Source organism: Colobus angolensis, unplaced genomic scaffold (assembly GCF_000951035.1).
Source record: "Colobus angolensis palliatus isolate OR3802 unplaced genomic scaffold, Cang.pa_1.0 Scaffold11, whole genome shotgun sequence".
NCBI lineage: Eukaryota > Metazoa > Chordata > Mammalia > Primates > Cercopithecidae > Colobus > Colobus angolensis.
The window spans coordinates 18,762,736-18,786,160 of NW_012112030.1; the positions used below are offsets into that span (position 1 = coordinate 18,762,736).

Consider the following 23,425-nt stretch of genomic DNA (forward strand, 5'->3'; position numbering starts at 1 on the left):
CTTGAGCAGGCAGTCTGCCCCTTCTCAGATCTCAACCTCCGTGTTGGGAGATCCACTGCTCTCTTCAAAGCTGTCAGACAGAGTCGTTCGCGTCTTCTCAGGCCTCTGCTGCTTTAGCTGTGCCCTGAGCTCAGAGATCTTTATGTGTGTCTGGCACTACAGAATAAAGGAAGGAAGAGAAAGTCTTCCTGTTGGAAGGGGACTGGAAAGGCCTCATGGAGAAACAATATTTCACTACCAATAGCCTTCAAGGTCTTGGTGGTGCAGAGTCATACTGGTAAAATTTGGGAGACATGGTGCATTAATTTGCTAGAGCTGCCACAATTTATCACAGACTGGGTGGCTTAAACAATAGAAATTTATTTTCTCACAATTCTGGAGGCTGGAAGTCTGAGCTCAAGGTGTTGGTGGGATTAGTTTGTTCTGAGGTGAGGTGTCTCCTCTTGCTTTGTAAATGGCCCACTTCTCACTATGTCCTCACATGGTCTTCCCTCTGTCCATCCTTGTGCCATAATCTCCTCTTCTTATAAGGAAACTAGTCATATTAGGTTAGGGCTCACCCTAACGACCTCTGTTTAACTTAATTGTCTCTTTAAAAACACTATACTCAAATATAGTTACATTCTGAGATACTGGGGGTTATGAGTTCAACATATACACTTGGCGGGGAGCAACGCAGCTCATAACACACTGTGCATCATCGGGTTTGTGTCTGTGGCTCTGGCTCTGGCTGCTTTGACTCAGCCACTCCTACTTGGGATTTTTTCTTTTTTTTAGTATGAACATTCTGATGACAATTTGACTTTGCCCCCCAAACACAACAAACTATAAAACTTTCAACTCTTAAAATGTGATAAAACAACAACCCAAGTATTCATCAATAGATGAATGGATAAACAAAATGTGGCATATAAGTCCAAAGGAATATTATTCAGCCATAAAAAGGAATGATGTCCTAGCATGTATTACAACATGGGTGAACCTTGAAAACATTATGCTAAGTGAAATAAGGCAGACATAAAGAGACAAATATTGTATGAGTCCATGTACGTACTTAGAATAAGAACATGCTCAGAGACAAAAAGTGGAATGGTGGTTACCAGGAACTAGGGGACATGGAAGGAGGGGGAGTTATTTTTAGTGGGTACAGCGTTTCTGTTTGGGATGACAATTCCGGAACTAGATGGTGATGGTTACACAATATTGTGAATAACACTGAATTGTATACTTACAAATGGTTAATGTGATAAAGGAAAAAATATTACTGAGTAACATATAAGGAGACAACCTTATTCTTGAGTCTCTCTGTGAAGTGTGGGGTGAGAATACGATAAGTATGAATCCCAAAGATGGAACAAGGAATGTGGCGGGAAATAGGCCAAGTCCTCAGCATTGTATGGTAATTAAAATGCATGTAAAGTGCATTTCAGAAAGGTCCAGTCATCCCTATAAGCCAAATGCCTGATGGTTTAAGAGAATTAACTTGTATCTATACAAGTTATAGGGTGATCTATACTTCAAATTCTCAGATTAACCTTTGAAAGTTTAGGATGTTGAAAATATAATTTTTGAGCCATTATATGATTATTTTTTCATAGTTCCTAACAACCCAAGAAAGTCTCTCAAGTTTTCCATACTTTTTTAGCACTCCTAGTAATGTATGTTATATTTAATATAATGAAACTCTTTCACAAGGATGATTATGGGTAAGGGGATTGATATCCTCTGAAAGGCTAACATAGTTATAAAGAACTTTTAAAACCTTTATTTAAAATAAAATTATTATGAATATAATATATTAGAATTCCTCTTATCTAGTGTAGCTGAGACTTGAGGTTGGTTGATAAGTTGAAAAAGGTGGTGAAAGCCAAGATCATAAAAGTGATAACATGCATATCTTAAATTCCTTATTTTAACTTAAAATACACAAATGTACATTCATTCATCAATCTTTTGATACAGAAGCAAGGCTTTTCATTGAATGTGGATTTGCTGATTGGAGTTCTGTTTGGTGTTTCTTTCCTAAAGGATACTCATAATTCTAAAATGCAGTTTCGTTGCATTTAAAGTGGAGGAAGAAATTAAAATTTTTCATGAAGAAATATGGAAACCTTCTAAATTTTTATGATCTCATTTCACCTAATTTAGCTAATTTTTTTCAACTTGCCTTTATGAAGTCTTTCCAAGTATTCAACTTAGTTTCATAGAAACAGCGCTCTTTCTCTTCATGCTCATATTTAAAAGTTTTATTAGCTTACATAATTAAGATAAGTACAATTGGCATAACAGGTGGGGAGACAAATGCAGTGAACTTTTGGTAAGCATGTGGAAAGACTGCTGATCTGAGCATTTGGATGCTGTGGGCATCAGCCAGGAAGGTTTAGAAAGGGTATGGAGAATATTCATTCATTTGGCAAGTTTGCTGAGTGGACATTGGCTAAGGGAGTTTTACTGTATGCCCTCCTAAAATCCATATAACACTGAAATGAACAAAGTAAAAAGTCTTCCAAAATAGATGTGTTGGGGACAGAGGAAGCGATGTATATTGAACAGGGATCAAGAGCTATGTTTAGGTACTTTTTTATGATATACTTCAACATGGCTAATGTAAGGTACCTATACTCAAATGTCTCTCGAGTCAAAGTGGTACATGAAATTGTCCTGATTCATGAAAATAGCCCCAAAGCAAAGTCTACTGTGGGCTCCCTGTGAACAGAGAGAGTGCATTTGCTTAGGCAACACTAAGATTCTTAAGCATAGCTATGTGGACAGTGGGAAGATCTTCTTCTTTCTCCTTCCTTCTTCCTTCTTTCCTCTTCCTTTTCTTCTTCAGGATCTCCTTCCTTCCTTCCTTCCTTCCTTCCTTCCTTCCTTCCTTCCTTCTTTCCTTCCTTCCTTCCTTCCTTCCTGTCTTCCTTCCTTCTCCTCCCTCTCCTCTTCCTCCCTTCTCCTCCCTCTCCTCTTCCTCCTCCTCTTTCTTCTTCTTCTTCCTCTTCCTTTTGCCACTGCCACCTTCTTCTTCTTCCTCTTCTCATTCTTCTACTTCCTCTTCCTCTCCCTCTTCTTCTTTTCTTCTTCTTTCTTCTTCTTCTTTCGTCTTCTTCTTTCTGTTCAAGGTGGGATCTCACTATTTTTCCCAAGTTAGATTTGAACTCAGTTCAAGTGATCCTTCTGCCCCACCCTTCTAAGTACCTGGGACTACAGGCATTAGCCCTTGTGCCTGGCTGTTTTTTCCCCACTTTGGAGTGAAAAAGAACTTATCACACATGGAAGGCATGTGCCTTTGGCAGTGTAGATGTGACAGTTGCCCTAGAAACTTCTAAGGTTCCTAGGTAGAATTAGACCTGTGGGATTAGGCTTACGGCTCTAGGATGCAGCCCTGACCTGTTAGCGTCCTGACATTTTCTTTTTTCCTCTTTGGCTACTTGCCTTGGCAAGAATTTTAACCTTAGAGTATGATTGGCTGTCCTAGCTTAGCTAGTCAAGCTGACGAAGGGATAATTTTTACCACCAACTAGAAAGAAGAACTTCCTCCTAAGGTCTGCTGAGTCTCAGCAGCTCAGAGAGAGCCACAGGGAATCACAGTTTTGAGCCTAGAGTGGAGGCAGCTCTCTCTACACTGGGCCTCCTGGACTCAGCAGCTCTGTGGAGGTTTCCTAAGTGCATTGTGAAGGTATTGATAGAACTGAGGGCTGGAGAGACTCATCTCTCGCAAAATTTGGCCTAAGGGTAAGATCTAGCGTTTAAGTGTTGTGATCTCTTGTGGTTCCAGGCAAGGAATCTGTACAATAAGACAATTTATACCCCGCCCCCCACTTAAAACTAGGAGAGTCGGGGCATTCTAAACACTTAGTAAAAGACAGGAGAAAATGGTTCCTCATAAACCATCCTTGCCATCTTGTCCCTGTGGTCATATAATCACAATGAAGATTACTCATGGTTTTAGAGCTTCATCTCCTTCCCACGTTATGAAAATTAAGATGAATATATACTTCCTATAAAGCAAGTGTGGTTTTATATTGTTCTGTGTAAGGTCATAGAGGCTTTATATAAACATAGAAGAAACACATTTCACTCACTCAGTATTTTGTATAATAGTGATAGTGCAAAAAACACACAGGAACACTCACAGTTTTACAAACCAAGAAGAAAATGTCACCAGCTATTGACTGTCATATATGAACATATTATTTGGCATGTAGCAGGCTGACAAAGCTACGGCATCTACACAGTCAAGGGCTTGGTGTAATACAATTTCTCTAGGTTAAAATTAACTCCAATTTAACCTACACTAATGTTGCTAATTATTCACATCCTTATTGATGACAAGCAGATAAAAACCTCTAATTTCCAACTAGAGGTGTTATCTCAAAACGATGAGTTGACCAGATGTTTAAAACAGTTAGAGACCTTTCCAGCTAGCACAGGGAAGATGGCACACATAGATATGTGGGACAAATCATCTTGGGAAAACCAGCTGGCCTAAGAGTTGCTGACTGCACAAGCTCCAACAGAAGAAACATTCTGTTGGAGGTTTAAGGCTCAGGTCTAATAGCGATTTGCTGGTTCTTCATTTTTTTATTTCTTTCTTCTAAATTTTTGAGATGAAGCTATTCAAGAAGGATGGGTATGCCTAAGTTAACCAAAAGGTTGAAAATGTTGAATATTTTCAAGAAAGCAACATTTTAAAGTCCTATTGTTGTCAGAATAAAAATATAGTGGGCATTGTTGAAGATACTATTTATAGAGGACATTTATAAAACTGAATGAAATTTTAGACCTGCCATCTTGAATTGGGGTAAAAAACTCAAATGCCTTCAGGGCCAGTCAGTTGCCACAAATGAGTGAAACTGACTGGAAGTCAAATAATAGGAACTAATGGGAACCAAGGAGCGCAAGGGTTGCTGCTCTGTCAGGAGTGCAATGGATGCTACCCAGCAACAGCTGATTGTTGCCAGGACAGAATGCAGGCCCAGTGTAATCCAATCTTATGATTTTTCCAAGGAAATGTACACTCTAAAGAGAAATCTGGATTTACATGTAAAATCATCTTACATATAAATATTGGTAGCCAAATAAAAATATTAAAAGAAAGTCGAAAGTCAAACAGAACACATATATGGATGAAATTTATCCAATGACCTACAGCTTTGACCCCTGATATATGCTTTAACAAGTTTTGGAGTAACATTCATGGTCATTAATCCAGTGTTGTATGATCTTCTTAATCTTTTTTATCTTCAGCATTAAAAATTAATACAAAGCTTTTATTTGCACACTCTTCCTGCCTCTAGTCTTTCCAAACTGTTTTCCACACAGTAACCAGAATTACAACAAAGATCTTAACTGTCACCCCCCATTCCCCAAGTTCTAAAACCTATGGTGATTCCTTAGTGCCTTCAAGAGATTTTCCACACATACAATGACCTTTTCAATTGGAATCCAACCTACTTTTCTGAATTTATCTCTGGACATTGCTGCCCTGCCTCCCTGTGTTCTGGTCATACCAGATTACTCATCATTCCCCCAAACTGGAAGGCATTACCCACTTATATGACTTTGCTAATGCTGTTCCCTTCTCCTGAAATGGTTTTCCTCCTGGAAAACTATTCCTGGTCAACACCCAACTCAAATGCCTCTTCCTCTTTTTAGTCTTCTTGAATTCAGCCATCCTCAGGAAGTTTAGTTATTTTGTGTTCCTATTAATGAAATGCATACTTTACTAGGGAACTTATGATATTGTAGTATATTGATTTGTTTTTGTGTCTATATTTTCAGACGGGTAGTGAGCACACTGAAAGATATATCCTCAACTCTTATAATTTATTAACTCAAATTTAATACAATGCTATGTAAAAAGAAATGAAAATGTTGCATATTTAATCCAACTGATGGATTCCCAAAAGATTGTTTATAAATAAAAATTAATAAATGGTATCAGACTTTCATACTGGGAAATTATCTAAAAGAATTATTTTGTAAAACAAAGAATGCATTTGAAATTCCCAGGCCTGGTCATAGGTATACTTATTTATACATTGTGATTTGAGGGGACAATAAACCTCCCGGTATTTTGGATCTGTCTAATATAGTGCCTGATGGACTTTATTACTCCTTAAGGGTGCACTGTTCAGCATGGTAGCCACTAACCACATGCGGCCACTTAATAAAAATTTAATAAAATTTAAAATTTATCAACATTTTTCAGTAACGCTAGCCACATTTCAAGTGTCCAGTAGCCATGTGGGCTAGTGGTGATTATATTGGACAGCAGAGATATAGAATATTTCTATCATAGCAGAAATTTCTATTGAAGAGCACTGTCCTAAGAGATTTCATCAAGGGATGAGAATTACAATAGGGGGAAAGGCAATTTATCTTCTGGTAAAGATGGTAAGTTAGCTGGTAATCACTCCCAAGCAATAGTCTGTATCAAGAGCCAGTGAAGTACAACCTATGGGCCAAGTCTGTTTTGTAAGTAAAGTCTTATTGGAACACAATGACAGTCTCTCAATTAACCTATTGTCTATGGCTGCTTTTGAGTTCAATGTCAGAGTGGAGGAGTTGGGATGAAGATTATATTGTCTGCAAGCCAAAAATTTCAGCCCTTTAGGGAAAAGTGTGCTGCTCTTGGTTTATATGATTGATTCCATATTTATTTTGCCACTAAATAAAAAAGAGTGGGAATAGGGACTCTGATGAGCTTAGAAAAAAAGGGGAAAGAATGGAGGGAGGCTTCTTGATGAGTGAGATTGGGGAACTAAAAATGAACATATCTAACATTTACTTTGATTCACCTGGAAATACCAATAATGACTTCTCAACACTGAAATTAAATAATAGGATGATAATTTAGGAAAATTTCACCCTTTAAATTTCTGTGCTACACAAAGCAACATGTTTAATTTCTCTGACTAAATCATTAAAGTCTTTGGGAAATTCTGGGATTAATAAGTATTTGTTAGATGAATGAATGAATGAATCTGTAAAATAAGGAATTAAAACAAAATGATCTCCAAGATGTCTTCTGGTGAACAGATTTTTCTTGGTTGGAAATTTTACATGCTAGATTAAAAAAAAAAAGATATATCTGAATAAAGATCCAGTTCCTGCTCTCTGAGATGACCCCAGACGGTGCTGAAGTAGACAGGCATCTCCAGATTAAGTATATGCAAATCACACAAACTAACCCAGAAACACAGGCATCAACACAGCACACTGCTGACGGTAGGTACATTTTAGAGGCGAGATGTAAGGATAGCCTGGATATTTTCACATTTAGATTTCATAGAGTGAGGGGCAAAGGTTAGAACACTTACTAAGCAATGAAAGAGTCTATGGAAGAGGTGCTTCTTCATTTTGAGTTGCTACTTGTGTGAGGGTCTGTAGTGATAACTGAGTGCCAAGTGAAGTGAGAGATGCTCTCTCTGTCCTCAAAGCAGAAGGAGACTTGGTAATGCAGGATATTTTCTTGACCCCTTTGTGAGATTTGTGACAGGGGTGGCCTGTTTACTCAGCCCACCCTGCTCAACTCCTCGCGGGAGGGAGCGTGTGGGCGAATGAGTGTGGGAACCAGAGTGAGCAAGTGCAGGAACCGGCCAGCTGCTTTAGTGCCAGCAGGAACAAACTCCATGCAGGCCCTGTGGCAGTGTCCAGGTGGGGGTGCTTGTGACCCCAAGGCTCCAGAGGGTGTGTTACAATGCTCTCTTAGCTCCACTATCCACAGACAGGTGTTATCAGCTCAGTGGGCTCTTTGCCTCCTCGTGTGGGGCAGTTGCCCTCTACCAGCAAGGGCAAAGGGCCAGTGTAACAGCCTTTTTGGGTACTCACACTTGGTGCATCCTGAATTCTTGTCTGGTGTCCAAAAGGAATGAGGTCATGCAGATGAACTGAAGGATGGTGAATGTGGAGAACTTTACTGAGTGATGAAAGTGGCTTTCAGCAGAGAAGGGAGCCGGAAAGGGGATGGGAATGGGCAGATTGCTCTCCCCTGAAGTCAAGCCACCTCTCTGCCTCTCTTCCAAAGTCAAGTTGCCTCATTCTGATGTCCAGTCGTGTCTCTGAAGTCAAGTCACTTCTCCCTGATGTCCCGATGCTTCTCCTCTCTACCGGCTGAGTCTGGGGTCTTCATAGGTACAGGATAGTGGGCAGGGGTAGGCCACAGGTAATTTTGGAAAAGGCAACATTTGACTGGTAAAGACACTATTCAGAAAGAACCAATCAGGAGAGAGCGGGCACACAGGGATGGAAGTTCTCAGTTTGGGCCACCAGGTTTCAGGCTTTTCAGCTTGAAGGTAGGGTTTTGCCAGGGACTCACCCTGTCTGCCTAGAGTTTCTCTGCATCCTGTTTCTATCATTGGCAGATTCTTTGGGTTGATGCAACACGTAACAACCAGATATGGGGCTCAAATTCTCATCTTCCCAATAGTTTTCCTTTATTTCACAGTTCGTGAAAATGTTCCTGAGCAACACCTCTGCTATAGTGCGCCACAGGAGAGGCCTTGACAATTTGTAAAATGATAAGCCTTTTGTTACTGAGTTTCAGAAATTCTTTTGATTGGCTTTGTAGTCTCTGAAAAAAAGATCAAGTCAGGGATGAAAATAAACACAAGACTTCAGGGACTGTTTTCTCTTTGACATACTGATCTTGGAGCAAAATATAGATCTTCCTTCTCAAGGATCACTACTTTGATAACATTTATTATTACAAAAATAAACAGAAGTTAAGCCAGGAGTGGAGCATTGCAAAACTTTTGCCAAGGGCATTGTTATATATTAAGTCTTACATTCCTGTGAATCATTTCCTTCCTTCCTTTCTTTCCTTCCTTTCTTTCCTTTCTTCCTTCCTTCCTTCCTTCCTTCCTTCCTTCCTTCCTTCCTTCCTTCCTTCCTTCCTTCCTTCCTTCCTTCCTTCCTTCCTTTCCTCCCTCCCTCTTTCTTCTTTCTTTCTCTCTTTCTTTTTCCCTTCCTTTCTTTCTTTCTTTTTCTCTCTCTCTTTCCACATCATTTTCTCTTCTTTCTCTCTCTCTGTCTCTGTCTCTCTCTCTGTCTCTCTCTCTCCTTCTCTTCTTTCTCCCCACTTTTCTTGTCTCCCTCTCATTCTTCTCCTGGAAATATTCCAATGAATTACATAAAACACCTTCTAAAAAGCAGGAAGATATTAAATTGGACCATGAGAGGTACAAGACACAAAGAAATTCTTCAACATATCTGAAGGAAGGAAGAAATAAACAGTATCAAATTCTTGTTTACATATTGGCCAGCAACTCATTTCCCCCCTCTGTGATGTTCTTTTTTGCCATCTTGGAGGTCCTTTTACCGTTGATATTTAGTTATTTCATCAGTTACAGTAATTGATATCTCTGCTTGGGACTATCACATAACATCAACATGTGGTTAATATGTAACTATTAAAACTTTACTGATAAAATATCAAAAAGAATACATAGAAAGCTGTTGGAGTTTTCAATTGGCTCCCCCCTCCACCCATTTCTCCAAATAATAGTTTGGCTTTGTAAATTAAGAAATTCAAAGATAGAAATCTGTGTGACAGATTGAAGTAGAGATTTATATGAAGTTAATTAACTATAAATCATTGATTAAATACATTTTTTAATAAACCACCCAGTTTCCTTTCTGCTGCTAATCACTAATTAACCTGAAATCATTCAGTTAAAAATCCCTACAAGTTTAATTTTGTTTTTCATCATTTAAACCCATTTAATTATAAGTTTACTCAATTTTTTAATATTCAGTAAAAAGATGGTATCTGATGTGGTCAGGTAAAATTTCAAATCTTTAGATTCAAAATTCTCAGCTGGATCACAGACTGATTTGAATGCACCACACGTGCTTTTCTGGAGTCCCTGGTTGGACACAGAGTACTAAGACAAACTCAAAAAAGCATAAACATTTATTAAATAAATATGTACCCTGGCTCTTTAGCAAATGACATCTTAAATTAGACATTTTTATAAACAAAGTTGAAAAATAAATAGAAGATGTGATTGTACCAAGGAAAATAATTTAAAGTGCACTTGGGAATGGCAGTGGAAAGACTATTAAGAAACAATAAAATGACTGAAAGTTGAATGAAGAAGAAATAGGAAGAATTGAACATGAAATATTGCCAGATTATCAAGTTGTAGTCTTTGCATGTGTGTGCAAACACAAACTTGTACATATGTATAAGTTGCATGCCTTATTAATTTGAGGTTTCCAATACTTACAGTATATTAGACTAAGCTGGGTTCTGTTAGCATCTGCCCTCCTGACACTCCGGTCACTTAGTGCCTATGTACTGTACTCATCACCTTGTCCAGGTGCTCCAATTACCACCCACACCTGCCAGTTCAGCTGGGCTGGGATTGAATCTTATTTCCATAGAACTTTATAAAATCTCTCAGCCTGGGTCAGAGTTACCTTCATTTTCTGAAGTCCTTTTCAGGTAGCAGAAAGTGGGGCTAAGTCTTGCTTTGATTGTGAGCTTGACTGTATTTTTTCCTTTTGTGGATCTCTGGGTTCTTATCCATCTGCCTTGCTCTGCTGTCCTTATTTTGGTGCTGCCTACCTTGACTTCTCACATGCTACTTGAATTCTAAAATAAAGTCTGGTCTGGAATTTGGTGCCTGGATGAGTCGTTGCTCCTGGATGCTTTCCTTATTCAGGAATCTCACCTCTGCCCGACCACATAGTTCTGGGACAGGCCTTCCCTGTTCCTGTGGCTATCTTCCAGTCTTTTTTCCTAGCCTTAACTTATCCCTTTGGCCCGAATCCTTTTGGGCTTGATGACTTCCTCTGGTCTCAACCCTGGTAGTCCCATACCCCATAGCATCATGGAACTCAGTTATCATGTTACTGGCCTCCAACACCCCTAACCTTTCTGAGGCTCCTTTTTTTTTTTTTTGGTCTGTGATTGAGATTAGACTAGTGTTCTTTGAGGTCTCTTCCAGATTTAATGCATGATGATTCTATCTACTTCAATCACAACCTAAAATAATAGGAATGGGGAGAAGGCTTTAACAAAACTTGTTATAACTAAGACCTTCACCCTGTGTTGATCAGGAGGAAGCGCCCATGTGGGTTTATGGTTCTCCTGCTATGTTTTTGGTCCTGTCTTGCCTGAACAGCAGGGGGTATACAAAAGGACAGTAAGTGACTCATCCTGGGATTAGGGTTCAGCTTTGAATCTCCTGCTCATGATCTTTCCTTCAAGACCTATGGGTCCCTTTTTATTGTTATGCTTTCCAAATAAGCGGTTCTTTCTTTCTGTCTTTCCTTCTCTCTCTCTCTCTTCCTTTCTCTTTCTTTTCCTTCCTTCCTTCCTTCCTTCCTTCTTTCCTTCCTCCTTCCGTCCCTCCCTCCCTCCCTCTCCCTTCCTTCCTTCCTCCCTCCCTCTCTCCCTTCCTTCCTTCCTCCCTCCCTCTCTCTCTTCCTTCCTTCCTTCCTCCCTCCCTCTCTCCCTTCCTTCCTTTTCTTCCTCTCTTCTCTCTCTCTTTCTCTTTCTTTCTTTCTATCTTTCTTTTCTCCTTCCTTCCTTCCTTTCTTCCTTCCTTCCTTCCTTTCCTTGCTTTCCTTCCTTCCCTTCCCTTCTTTCCCTCCCTTCCTTCCTTCCTTCCTTCCTTCCTTCCTTCTCTTTCTTCTCTTTCCTTCTTCCTTTCTTCTTAAATTCAACTTAACCTATTTTCTTCTTCCCTTAAAAAACCCACCCTAAGCTTCTCAACCTGCATTTGATACATGGTATAGTGCTTTCATATTCTAGTCTCCATGTATGACTGTGGCAGGTGTACTTAAGCATTTAGGGATTTCTCCATCAATGAGGATCTTTCAAATGTTCCTGAGAGATAGTTTGAGTAGGTCAGTAGCTGAGATGAGAATAGGATTTGGAATAACTAGAGAGTTAAAATTATTTTTAAAATAAAGAAATGTTGGCCAAAGACTAATGTGAGTATGATAATAGTTCTTTTATTAAAAGAACTGGCTAGTTATTTATGATAGAAGAAGGCAGCCTAATTTGTCTTTTAGTAATGTAAAAAACTATCCATTGAGAAGCCATGTTAGTTGATAAAATGCTATTCAGTTGTCCTTATTCATGCATTGTCTTTATTTTAATGACTTGGAAAAGCCTATTTAGAAGATGTTCCAATAATAATTTGGAGGTAGGGACTAGGATTGTAGAGTTTCTTACATGAGAAAACCATGAAAACTTGGAAATACTTCTTTTTCTATTATTGTATAAAAAACTGTGGGTTTATGCTTTGAGCCAGTTCACCACCCACTTTGATATAAAGAACTATAAAGAGTTGATTTCTCTTTATCATGGGAGGATATTATGTTCTCTTCTATTTATTCACCTTCTTAATAATTGCATAGGTCTTCTGAAATAATTGTAATGCACTGCTTTCAAAGTAGCCTAAAACAGATTATATAAAATTTCACAAAATTTACAAGGTGGTTTCAAATACCATTCTCACCATGTTATAGTTTGGTAGAGTGGAATGGTGCAGATTATGATTTCACTTGAGTTTTACCTGTTGTCTTCTAGTAACATTCAAGTTGTAAAGAGATATCATTCTTTCTCCTAGAAATTTCAGCTTGATGTCAGCACTAGAGCATGTATTCATGTTCCTTTTAAGGCGTATAAAATTGGAACACTAATTTTCATCCCTGACCCGTACTCTATTAATCTGTCATGTAAAGTGCCCATCACAGTGCCAGATACAAAAGCTGGTACATCATAAACTCTAGTTTCATTTCTCCTTGCTTCACTTTCAGGAACTCTAAATACCAAAAGACTCTGAAGAGAAAGCACATCTTAGCCTCCTTACCTCCCTGGAAAATCCCATCCAGCATGAGTTCAGATCAGGTGATAATCCTGGAAAGCTTGGAAAGCCTCAGATTTGTGCGTTACTTGGAGCATAAAAAAATCCTAGCATGTTCCAGGGTGGGACTCTTGCCAAGACCACGTGCCTGAGAGGTTGCCAGTGCACAGTAGGATGTTTCTCAGCTTTTGAATGTGTTAACGACCATGGAATGCTATTGTATCGATCAACCTGAAAGTACTGTTTAAGAAAGCAAGATCCACAAATGATGCATTTAAGTAAGTCATTTTTTGCACTACGTTGGTTATTCATAACTTGCATCAAATTGAAGATAAAAGTTCACAAAAAGTAAATTGAGCCTAGATTGTAATCGAATGCAGGCTAAGTAAATGCTTATCTTAGAACTATATTTCTATTTCTTTATGAGAATATTAGAGTTAAAAGTTTGTTACTTTAATATAGTATCGTTGATTTAGTAGTAAAGAACTGGGAATAATTAAGTCCACAAGTATAACAAGTACTAATATATTTAAAATATAGAAGAAGATTTTTTTTAAAAAAAGGTGTGGCAGTCTGAGTAGTTTTTGAATTACGTTAAGCACATGTTGCCAATGTCTGTTAGTAAAAGTTCAAACTTGTGACATATTTTTTAGCTCGAATACAAATACGCAAAACTTCAACTCAAATATATTTTCTTACACGATAAAAATCTGACTAATGAAGCAACAACACACATCTTTTGCGAAAGAAGGAAAATCGAGCTGGGAAAAGATGGGGAAATATTTTTCATTGTCCACTAGATGTCAGTACTGAACTGGCAAAACATCTGTGCCATGGTGCTCTTAGACAACATGCTATTAATTTATAATAAAAGGTATCTGACAGCTTTATTCTGATGAATTATGGGAATCCAAAGCATAATTCCCAGCCTTTGGTTTATAAATTGTCATTGATTTTAATGTTCTTTGTAAAGTTGTGGCATGCAACAAATTTTCCTGCCAAGAGCTGTTAAATAAATAGTCATCCTTTGCTCTGAGTAGTACATTGAACTTGTTAGACTGATGAGCAGAACCAATTGATGGTTATCCATAAACCATTTATGACAGATGCACAGCAGCAATTCAAATAATTATCGAATGCATTCATTATATATTTTTTAAAAAATCTCAAGTGAACCAAAAGGAATATCACAGGTAATAGACCGTAGCAATGCCACACAATTCTTTATGAGCTACTTCCTGATTGACAGGTGACTAGAATTGTTGTAGGATTTGCTGAGGGCTCATCAAACCTCACTGGAATTATTTGGTTTTCTCTATTGTGCGATTTGGCATCCCAAAAGTATATTGCATGCCTTTTCTAAAGAAAGATGGTTATTGTAAAGACAGAAGCTTTTGTTCATGTAAAGATCTCTTACAAACTGGCATGAGAACAAAAGAAAGCTTATGCCTGAGATATAATTTCAGTGCATTTGGAGATTCACTTTATATATGTGGGAACGTGAAATTTGGAGGTCTATGATGACCAGTAAGTACTTAATCACTTTAAGCAGAGGTTCTATCTCCTAGAAAAATTCTCCACTGGCCTTATGCTGTTGTATTTGATTTCACTCTCTGAAAACACTTAACATCCTTGGCGGTTTTCAGAAGGACCCTCGTTTGCCTTTGTTCTTTGTTTGAAACTGTCCCGCATGTTCTGTTGCTATGTCAGGGACCACCTCTCCTCCCCAGAAGTGGCTTTCAGGGATGTAGCCTCCAGTCTGTTATTCGTACAATGTTTTAAGACTTCTTTGGGATCAAAGTAAAGTGACCTAAGCATGTAAAATTCTGTTAATGGTGCTATTCATAAAAGTACACCAGCAAACTACCTTTAGGCACAGTTAAGTAGTGAAACAGTACATTAAAGACTGAGGAGCTGACTCTAATGTTCTATCCTTGATTTCCTTTTTTAAAATCTATTGCTCTAAATGTTGTGATATGACAGGAGTGCACAAGCTGGACATGTCCCCCCGGTTTCTCTTTGAAAAAGATAAGTCCATGGGCTGAGGACCTCTGATCATACTCCAAATTCCTCAAAAAAACTGGAAGATGGTTTTCATTTAGTGTCGTGTTCTTCAGATTTAAAAATAAAATATTCTTTTTAAGAAAAAACATTAGGAAGACTGAGAGCTTGATACACATATGGCTGCCTTTTACAAGTCATTATGATCTGTCATATAAATACTGTATTTACTGACATTTCAAAATGTGGACTCTAATCTCCACACACATTTTTTTTTTAATAGTTGCTTTTCATTGCAAGCTTCAGTCCAACAAATAACATGAGAAAACATGCAACATGGTCCATAGGTTCAACTATCAATGTCATTACTCTTTAAAAAGCTCAAAGACAGTTGAATTCAGAGTATAAAGCATTTAAACCTAAATCCAGTTAAATTAAATTGAGTGGGGTGGAAAGTTAGTGAGAGGAGTCATTTTGAGCGCTGATACAGTTTTTCACTGCAACGGATGAATGGGAGCTGTGTATTGCAGTGTATTTTTCCAAAGCTATTTTAATACTGGTCCCTTTACCTAACTCTCAGACTTTCACCATCTCTTGTATTTATCAACAGTGAGAACTCTTGAGCTGCATTAATCAGCTGCGGTGGCATTTCAAACAGGCAGTATTACTCTAAGCAGTTACCACAGTGTTTAAAAATGTTCATTTTTTTGTTCAACATTGTGACCACCTGTGGCCAATCAATTTGATCCATAGACTCAGCAGTTTTTCTGTGCTGAGGGTAACTTGAAAAGACTGTTTCTCAGGCTAATGCTTCTGGGGACCATGGGCTCAAGCAAAAATTGGGTGTGGTGAAATGGGGATGGAGTAAAATAGTCTTTTAGAATTTTGTTGAAAACTTGTGTGATTGGTATTTTGGATAATTTTTACTGATGCAAATTATCCATATAATTCCCTTGAAATAAATATTGTAAAAATGTTGTATCTAAAAGTGGCTAAGGCTAAATAAAATAACTGATCAAATCTAGAGAAGAAAAAAGATAATTCTTTTGACAAACTAAAATGTTCACTTTTCAATCAGTCTATTTATTTAGTCACTGAATATATATCAAGCTCCTGCAACAGACAGGGTACTATTTCTTGCACTGGGAATATAGAAGTGGAGAGAAGAACAGTTTCTTCCTTCCCTGGAGCATGCATTCTGGTGAAGGGAGGCAGACAATGAACAAATACATATAAAATAAGTCATCAGGGGTGAGATGTGCTGAGGCAACAAAGGTGAAACTGGTCAAGAGGGTTAGAGAATGGGGTTCTCAGATGTCTACCATAAGGGGTTTTCTCTAAAAGAGCATACAGATTAGGGTTGTGTGCCCGTTTAGAGAGAAGCCCCTTTGGTAGGCATTTGAGCAGAAACCTGGAAAAAGGGATTAAGCTCGCCCCTGTAGTTAACCAGGGAAGGAGGATTTCAAGCAGAGGAAACAGCATGTGTAAAGCCCAGTGGCAGGGACAGGCTTGATGTGTGAAAAGAACAGAGAGATGAGTGTGGCTAGAGCGTGTGAGTGAGGGGAAACTTCTGCCATATGAGGTGGGAAAAATACGAGGGAACATGGTCAGATGACGTAGACCTTTATGAGATAGCATAAGAACTCCAGCTTTTTGTTCTGAATTATCTGGAGAGGGCTTAGTGGAGACAAGTGGGAGAACTGACTTGCACCTTAAAGAACTGCTGTTTGCTCTGTAAAGGTAGCAAGGTGGGAGATAAGGGAACTACTCAGGGGCTCATCTGGGAAATGATTAAAATAATCCAGGCAAGAGATGATGGTGGCTTTGCCAGGGTAGCTAGAGAGACATGGCCAGATTCTGGCTATATTTTGAAGGAGAGCCAGCAAGGCTTGCTGATGGGTTGGAGGGGGATGAGAAGAAGGGAGGCGTTAAGGATGACTAAGGATTTGGCCTGAGCAACTTCCTAAGTGCTGGTACCATTTGCTGAGTTGGGGAACACTGGAGAGGATCAGTTTTGGGAGTTTAAGGAAGGGTCAGGAGATACTGAGGGGCAAGTATGGTAGTCCCCCATTATCCATGGTTTTACTTTCTATGGGTCCAGTTATCCACAGCACAGTACAATAAGATACTTTGAGAGAGAGAGACCATACTCACATAACTTCTCTTACAGTATGTTGTTATAATTGTCCTATTTTATTAATTATTGTCATTAATCTCTTATTGTGCCTAATTTATAAATTAAACTTTATCATATGTATTATACATATAGGAAAAAACATAGTATATGTAGGGTTTGGCACTGGTTTCAGGTATCCACTGGGGGTCTTGGAATGTAATGTAGACAAGGGAGGGATGGCTGTAAATGTACAATCATGAATTTAGGGACAAAATCAGGTTTTATCAGTTTAGCGATATCACGTAGCATCATGGGACTGAATGAGATAACTTGGGAGGAAAGGGAGAAGAGGTGTGGAGCCTTAGTGCATGCCAAGTTAGATGTCATGAGGAAAAGGAAAACCCAGCAAAGGACACAGAACAAGAAGAACATTAAGAAAGTGGGAGCCTAGAACAGTGCTTCACAAAGTGTGGTCTGTGGACCTGTAGCAGGTGTGGGCTGGGAGCTCTTTAGAAATGTGAGCACTCAGACCCCACCCAAACCCACTAAATAAGAAACTCTGGAGGTGGATCTCAGGAATCTGTGTTTTGTTTTTTGAGACAGGGTCTCTCTCTGTCACTCAGGCTGAAGTGCTGTGGCACGATCCTAGCTCACTGCAGCCTCAACTTCCCAGGCTCAAGTGCTCCTCCCACCTCAGGCTCCCAAGTAGCAGGGACCACAGACATGCGCCACCATGGGTAGCTAATTTTTTATTTGTAGAGACGGGATCTCTCTGTGTTGCCCAGGCTGTTTTTGAACTCCTGGGTTCAAGTGATCCTCCTGCCTCGGCCTCCCAAATGCTGTGATTACAGGCGTGAGCCACTGCACCTGGCCAGGAATCTGTGTTTTAACAAGCTCTCCAGGAGATTCTTTTACCCAGTGAAGCCAAACCAAAGGAGATGTTTCAGGTGTATCGAATGAACAAAGGACCACTATTTGAAGGACTCATTTCAATTTATTTAATTAAAATATCACATTTATTTTATACTTTAATTTATTCAATATGAAACATTAAAATTTCTTCATCTTTGAACATATATTTTTGTTAGACAGTAGAGCACTGTCTTTAGTTAGAAATAGAATTTGGGAATCTGTATCCCAAAATGAGTTCAGAGATCCAAAATGATCAGCTAAGAAATATCATTGCTGAAGGTGTCAATAGCATTAATTGGGATATACATCACTGCTCAAAGACCTATTTGGATTCTAGATCAGCTCCTAGAGTCCTGATTTTCCGCAGTAGAGGATAATCAAAATAGTGGCTAACCTCCCAAATCTCCTGATTTTAGCCCCATAGATACTGTAAATGCATTGACCTTCCCCTTATATCAGAGATCATGGAGGAATTGTTGACCTGGGGCATGAATTGAATTGCGTGTTTTTTTTTTTTTTTTGTATGTGAATACAGGTTGTGGCCTGACTAGATTTCTCGCATATAGGTTGCCCTTCATCACTCAGCAGTGAAGAATGAAAATCAACAGAGCTTTCCCCAGCCTGCTGCTTAAGCAGCTGCTAACAGGCTGAGGCTGCCCAGCCTCATTAACCCATTAGATGCTGAGTTTGCCCAGGAGTCATTCTTAATGAGGCTGCTGTAGGTAAGCCAGACATGCACCAAAATGTTGGGGCATTAAATTAAGACTCTTAACTGTGGGACCTATAATAGAGTTATTTTTATGTCAGAAACAGATACATCAGAGAGCACTCTTAAGGCGAGTAAAGCAAATGATACTATTACCATCTGTGAATCTATAGTGCTTTAAAGATGTTGGAAATTTTGAATTCAGGAGGCACTTGGAAGCTTGTCATTTTCCCAAACATTGTGTCCCCCTAATTAGCAACTCTGTGCTCTAGAATAGGCACCAGTGTACAGAATCAAGTCAGATTTCATATCACAGCTGAAAGGAGTCTTGATCTTCTAAACTTCCTGGTTCACAATTTTCTCTGGATAGAAAAATAATGATTGTAAGCAAAACTAAACAACAAAACTAAACACCACTATTTTTTATAGCCTAGAGGCAATGAGGATTCTGTTCGTGCCAGCAAAAAATTTTTGCAGTGATGGCTGTAAGACCTGGGAAGCAAACTGTGCCACGTAACTGACCATGGATACTCTGGCTATGGGTGGATTTTTAAGGTCTCAGATTAATGTGTACTTGTGGTTGAGTTTTTGACAAGACTCTTAGGGTCCAGTGTTATAACTTCCTCATCCCTAAAATCTTGCAATTCCCCTTTACCTCTTAACTCGAGTTTCCTTTTATTAGAGAAAATAATTGCATCTATCTCTCTACTTCTTTCATGTGCCTTCTTCCGTCTTTCCATTCCAATCAGGTCTCTACAATATCTGATATTTTTAAAAAACTTTTTTTAATGCTGCTCTTCTTTATTGTTGCATTATATTAAAGACAGAAAGTCACACTTTTACGTTTTTCCTGTTCAAGAATATGCTGAATAAAGTTAGCCATCCTTTCCCAGGAGCATGAATGCTATTAAAATTTTAGATTGTCATCTAATAAAATTTCATCTTATCCTATTGCTTTTCTTAACCACCGCCCAGTAATCAAGTACATAGTCTTAGTATCTAAGGCTAAGAAAAAAGGAGTTCATCTATTGCACAAGTGTTTTTCATTTTTTAAAACTTGGAGGAGATGATGGTGGTGGGGGGGTGCTTCATGTAATTTTATAGGACCTCTGAGGCCCAGAGTTTTTAAGTAATCTTTTTTGATGTTTTTAGACAGACCATTAAGCGGAGGATAAAAGTCCCTGTGTTCAATATCTGGATACATTAAGCATTAGGTTTAAAATTTACAGCTTTCATTTTGACAAGGAAAATGACACGTTTGGTCTCAAGTGCTACCTTGAACTGTTTTTCAACACAGAGACAGGTTGTCAGGCTGAGGGTGGAGGTCTGTGCTCTTAGTCCCCGAGACGCTCCATGGGGTAAATTGCTCCAGCTCATCAGGAAATGCTGACTGAACCCTGGGCAACTGGCTGATGTCTGGTGGGGGCAATGGCAGAAAGCCACCTGGATGCTTATCCCCCCCATGGGTTGAGGTCTACTCAAATGCCTTCTTCTGTAAATGCAATTGATCCAAAAGAGGAAAAGAGTGAGCCAGACAAAGAGAATGTCCACATGTAGGGGTGGACTTCAACATACTTCCATTTTTATTCTGCCCATAAGAAGTTCTTCAATGGATCCTCTTCTTCCTCTGACAAGTTAAATTGCATCTGGGGACTAGGACTTCAGGGAGTTGTCTGAACTAAGTGACACCTAGGGGTAGAAGGTGGATGGGAAGTCAGGGAGACTATACTGGGCTGTAGGAGCAGTGAGTAGGTAAGTACAGAAATTTGAGGACAGTATGGTGTGATCAAGGAGATGCAACTAGTGTCAGAACTATGGATAAAGATATAACTCTCCTGCCTCCCCCTCACTCCAACAGAAGAAGGAGGCTGGAGAGGTGGGCATGGAAAAAGTGGAAAGAGTTTTCAAAGCTAGGATAAGGAATGTGAATATTACTTTGAAGACAAAAGATGGAGATGGCAAGAGCAGATGTTTTTGGAAAATGAGTGGTGCTTCTAGGTGCAGAACAGACTGGGGTGGTAGGACCGACAGCCTAGCTGGGAGGTGCCTGCAGGAATCCAGGGTGGAGGTGATGAGTTGGTGGAGAGCTACCCTGTGCCAGGGAGGACTAGTATTGTGGGCACAAAGTGGGGCAAAGGGGGCAGCCATGAGCAGTATTCTCCAATGGATCTGATGGGATTTGGTGATGGATGTGGAGGGTGAGGGAAAGGGACATCTGGTTTCCTTTCTTTTCTCAATTTCCTGACGATCTGGAAGGGCAGGGAAGAACCCCACCCTCCCATTCATGAAATTTAAGTTATTTTTTGTGATAATATTACTAAAGGGGGTAAAATGCCATGGGGAATTTCCTAATGAAATGGAGGCTCCCTATCTTTTTCACATCCTCCCTTTCATATTTCTTTATGTCTACTTTTCCCTTACCCCTCTCTCTAAGCCTCTGAGGGAAAGAAATACTTTTATCCACTGAGTTTCTGTCTATCTCTGCCTATTTCTGCTTTTCATTTTTGTTTTTGTTTTTCTGCTATAATGATACTACCTGGATTTATAATATCTTTGTCCTATTTAAAGCATTACTGTAAAATATTTACACTCAAAGTTTGATACCTATTCTTTCTCTCTCTTTCTCTCCTCTTGTTTGCAAATTTGTCACTCTTCCTACAGATACACTTCAACACATGGGAGACTTATATCCTGTGAATTCTTTCTGTATGAAGAGCTTATGTTAGTGGCAAATAGTGTGATTATGGAAAATATACACATTTAATTCAACATTCATTCCTGGCATTGTGGTTTTAAACAAATCTTGCATAAAGAAAATATCAACTGACAGCACAATAAGCCTTAATTGATTTTGACTTCATATAGTATCCGATCTGCCATGTCCAGACTGGACAGACTATACAAGTGATGTAACTATAATGAAGGCAAAGTCTGAAAAGAAACTCACTGTGTTAGTTTGCATGTAGGTGTGTGAAGAGAGGGTTACCAAGAAATACAGTCACTTAAAACTTTCAAAAGCAAGCCTTTGTTTTAGCATTAGATTCTCAAAGTTTGTGTTTGTAAAGCATGATTGATCCAAAGGGTTTGCCCTCAACCTCATTCATTTGCATAAATGATAGAAAAATTCAGGTCTTCCCAAATCAGAATAAATTTTTCACCTCACTGCCCCTCTATGAGAGAACAACAAATAAAATGGAAATATACTGAAAATGAAAATGACCATGAATTAAGAAATTTTGCATGGCATTTTACCCCCATTTAGTAATATTATCACAAAAAATAACTTAAATAACCTGAGACCAAGTTATTTTCCCAATAAATAGGATAAAGAAATGTTATCCAAATCCAGAACTTTATAAAAATATCAGAAACACCTACGCACTTCACTCTGTCTAGCCTCATCAAGGCAATGACACATGATCAATTTGAAAGAAATCCACCACACGACTGGACTGCTGTTTTGAAGCTTTTATTTCTGTTTTTATTTTCTTCAAATATCTCATGAAAAGGATAAGTTAAGATAAAAAATGAGGGCAGTACATTTGTATTTTTAAAAATCTGTGGAACATTCAATATCTGTTCTGCATAAACATATTGGACTGTTGTCTCAGAGGTTTCACCCAGAAAAACATGAGCATGCCTCACATTACAAATGCTGTTCAAATATTTTCCAGAGACATAAAAGAGAAAATATCATCACAAGTAATGAAAGTGAATCGGGGGAAAAAAAAAGGGAGTATGGCATTTGGACAGACCCAGTGAGAACACAGAGAGGGAGAGATAAGGAAGGAAAAAAGATCTTAAACTTGATGTAGGCAATTGATCATATAGAGATTCTCTTCTAAGCTTAGTTTTCATACCATGTTTTGAGTTTACTTTATCGTTTGTCTTCAGCTATACTAGGCCTCCGTGCCTTTCTTTTATCTCAGAAATATTTGTAAAGGAATTTTTGTAAAATATACTCAGAAATAATTGGTAAAAGAATTACAAGTGTTTCTGAAATTCAGAAAATTTGATTTAATTAAATATTTTGGGAGCCTGAGAAGAAGAAAGACTTACTTAATTAAAATCCATTTTTGGAGGATTTCCTTGGGAAAGGTGTCTGTGTGATAATGCTGGAAGTACGAAATATACTCTAATCTACCTTGCAGGAGTTATATAACATGCAGATAAAGTTGGTGAAGCACACATATAACAATGTAAAATATATACCTGTGCATGCATGCACCAGCCTTATAAATACCCAGAATGATAGGCCTAGCTTATTTAAGTCAATGAGAGAAAATACTTCAGTATATTACATATATATGTTACAATTTCAGATAAATGGTACCTTTTATTTTACAAAAAGGAGCTTTTCTCTCCCAAATTATTAAATCAGTGTTTAAAACTATTAGAAAAGCCATGCTTAGCCGAAGTGCTATCCCACTTACCATCTGAAAAAAAGTTACCAGGTATTTATCACCTAAATTATGTTAACTCCTTAATTTAGACCAAAGTGTCAGTTGTAAGCATGTTTCGAGGCGGCTGCCCAGCCTGCCACACTCCTTTGGCAAATGACCCCTCCTAATCCTCCTTACACAGTGGCCCCTGGCAGCCATGTCTGCATTTTTTGATACAACATCTCAAGCCATAGCTGATCAGGTACTTACCTAACCCAAGCTCTCCTGGCAATCTGCAACTCAGATGCAGGAATGTTCATTAACTCATGAGAGTGTTATCAGTCAAGCATGAGCAGAGGAAAGCACAGCGTAAGGATGATGAGAGACAAGAAAAAGTATGTAGTAGAAGCCATGCAGTCTCTCTCTCTCTCTCTCCTTTTCTCTCTCTCTCTCTCTCTGTTTCTCTCTCTCTCTCTCTCTCTCTCTC

At 38.8% G+C, this 23,425-nt stretch overlaps 1 long non-coding RNA gene across 1 annotated transcript in view; it reads left to right on the plus strand.

The window, feature by feature from the left end:
- The window catches only part of LOC105521170, a 76,246-nt gene extending 57,674 nt beyond the window's left edge, over positions 1-18,572 (plus strand). Inside the window, exon 3 of the long non-coding RNA XR_001003232.1 lies at positions 18,417-18,572. This is a non-coding gene — a long non-coding RNA (uncharacterized LOC105521170). The remainder of the gene's footprint in view (positions 1-18,416) is intronic.
- Positions 18,573-23,425: the final 4,853 nt, after the last annotated feature.